Source organism: Humulus lupulus, chromosome 3, assembly GCF_963169125.1.
Source record: "Humulus lupulus chromosome 3, drHumLupu1.1, whole genome shotgun sequence".
Lineage (NCBI taxonomy): Eukaryota > Viridiplantae > Streptophyta > Magnoliopsida > Rosales > Cannabaceae > Humulus > Humulus lupulus.
The window spans coordinates 231,784,647-231,787,697 of NC_084795.1; the positions used below are offsets into that span (position 1 = coordinate 231,784,647).

The window sequence follows — 3,051 nt, forward strand, 5'->3', positions numbered from 1 at the left end:
GTACATTTATTACCAATAAATTAAAAAGGTAAAGGAAACATAGAACAATTAGTCAGAAATTTTCGAAACTATGAAGTTGAGAAATAGTAGAACATGTTCACCATTTTATCATAAAAATGAAGGAAATAGTTACAATCACCAATAATTAACCAGGAAAAATTAAGATCTACATCATACAACCATTTAAATAAATTCCAAGAACATCACGATTAAAAGCAATAGAAGAACCTTAAAAGCCAGAAAAATGCCAAACAATATTTATCATAAGAGAAAATAAAATAGTGCATATGATTACTAGAAAAAATGATAGTATAATTACATCCACATTCGATTTCCACTTGATAACCATAGTTAGTTCGTTGTCCTAGCTATGTACTTAGTTCACTTAGACAAATTAGTTTTCTGTTGTGAGTCAATTTTTTTGTTAGAGTTGTTGTAACAACTTTTCTCTACCATGTAATTTTTCTTGACTCTATAAATAAAATCTTATACATTAAGAAGGTTTCTAAGTTGAAAAGCAATACTTCTGGCTGATTTTCCAATCCTCAATCTCTTAATAGCTATTGTTTTCATAAGCTCATTCATGGTATCAAGAGCCCTAGACTAACATCAACACGGATTCTTCAGCTCATATCTCTCTTTCTTCGACCGATCAGCCCTCTGCTCCTCCAGAGGTGACAACGACCTTTTCTTCCTTGACCGATTCAACCTTTATTCCTCTTCAGGCGAGGACAACGGTTCAAGCTTTTCAGGCGGCGACCCCTGATCGATAGCCAATCCCATGTCCTTTCACGCATGGAATCCATTTTCCAATTCTCTTACTTCGTCTCTCACGATCAAACTTGATCGATCTAACTTTCTTGCTTGGAAATCACAGGTTGTTCCTACTGTAATTGGTCACGATCTTGATGCACTTCTTTTCAGTAGTGTTACCCCAACTCAGCAATTAGTCACTGGAGAAGCTAATCTTGAGTAAATTCAATGGAAAAGAAAGGATCAACTCCTTCTGTCTTGGCTCACATCTTGTATGACCGAAGGGATTCTTGCATTTGTTGCTACATACACCACTTCTGCTTCTGTGTGGCGTGCTCTTGAACACAAGTTCTCTAGTCAATCAAAGGCTCGCTTTCTGCAGCTTAATGGTCAAATAACCAATATTCAGAAAGGTAATCTTTCCATTTCTAATTATGTTGACAAATTTAAACTGATCTGTTACAATTTAGCAAGTGCTGGATGTTATGTTGTTGATGACGATCTAGTTTTACAACTCCTGAATGGTCTTGGACCTGAATTTGATTTGGTGGTGTCGGGTATCACTTCTCGTGGCGATTCTTTAAATCTTGAGCAATATAGGCATTGCTAATGGCTTATGAGAGTCATCTTGAACGTCATCATAAAATGGAAGATCTCTCCAATAAAATGGGTGTGAACCTTACTTTTGGTGCTTCAAGAAATGGGTCCTCTGGTGATTACAAGACCAATTCCACTCTAGTAGGGGTGCTCTCTATGATTCTGCTTGAAGAACCTATGGTCGAAGCTACTCTCGTGGTCCTCCTCCCCCAACAAGACCAATATGTCAAGCGTGTTTGAAATTTGGTCATACAACTGTCGTGTGCCACTACAGGTTTGACAAAGGCTTCATTACTCTCAAAGCTGAAACCACTCAACATCGGGCGTATCTAACTGAGCAAGAACTTGACCATGATCCCCAGGCCTATGTCACCTTTTCGGTGCCAGATTTTGGTGATGATGGTGGTTGGTATGAAAATACTGGTGCAACTAATCACGTTGCTTATGCCATGGAACACTTGGATTCTGCAGTCCCATATAATGGCAATGAAACCTTAGTTTTTGGGAATGGTAAGAAGCTCTATATCTCTCACATTGGTAAATCAACTATTTCTTCCTCTTCTTCTTCTCCATTACATTTAAACTTTGTTCTAAAAGTACCTGTCATTACTAAAAATCTGGTTAGTGTGTCCAAACTATCCAAAGACAATGATGTGTTTCTTGAATTTCACAAATCATGTTGTTTTGTTAAGGACAAGTAGTCGGGGAGTGTCATGCACAAATGGAGAGTTAGAGATGGGTTGTATATGCTTGGTGAGGATTCTCAAAGTTAAAAGAAGGACTTCTTTGTAGTGTAATCTTGCAACACGGTCAAAGCCCAGTTCAACCTCTTGTCTTCATTCCACTCCACTGCCTGAGTCTTGTTTAGTTTCTAATGGTAAAAAATGTTGTAAGCATTATGTTCCCAATTCAGATTGTAATGATACTTCTATTATTAAAGAACACAGTTCCACTTTCTGTGTTGATTCACAACCAAAATTATACTCTTGTTCTATCACCCAAGATGTTAATATATGGCATTGTAAACTTGGGCATCCTTGTTCTGGAGTTTTAAGAAAAATCTTGTCTCTTATTCCTCATTTGAGTTCCATAACCAAATTTTGTGATGCATGTCAAAAAGGCAATCGTCACAAGTTTCCATTTCGTGTGTCTACTAGCAAAGCTCATCAACCCTTTGAACTCATTCATATAGATCTTTGGACTTATGTTGCTTCTAAAGAGGGTTATAAATATTATGTTCATTTTATATATGACTATAGTAGATTTACATGGATATTTGCTTTGGTGCTTAAATCTCAAGCTTTTGATGTATTTATTCATTTTGAAAGCTTAGTTGAGAAAGAATTTGGCCGACCAATTAAGAGTATCCAAGCAGATTGGGGAGGAGAGTATAGAGTTCTTGAAAGATATTTGAGAGATCAAGGGATAAAATTTTAGCATCCCTGCCATCAGACACATCAACAGAATGGAAGAGCAAAGAGAAAACATAGCCATATTACCGAAACAGGCCTTGCACTTCTTGCTCAGTCGGGACTTGATTTTGTTTATTTGTGGTATGCATTTTAGTGTGTTGTTTATTCGATAAACCGCCTTCCAACACATGTACTTGATGATATAAGTCCTTATGGAGGCCTCTTTAGTAAACAACCTGATTATAAGTTTCTCAAACCATTTGGATGCATTTGTTTCCTCACATATGAC

The 3,051-nt window shown here is 37.0% G+C and overlaps 1 long non-coding RNA gene across 1 annotated transcript; it reads left to right on the plus strand.

Annotated features, from left to right (window-relative positions):
• Positions 1–307: 307 nt before the first annotated feature.
• On the plus strand, positions 308–2,429 carry LOC133823466 (uncharacterized). The gene is made up of 2 exons (XR_009888343.1): positions 308–1,860; positions 2,043–2,429. It is a non-coding gene; the product is annotated as an uncharacterized LOC133823466 (long non-coding RNA).
• Positions 2,430–3,051: the final 622 nt, after the last annotated feature.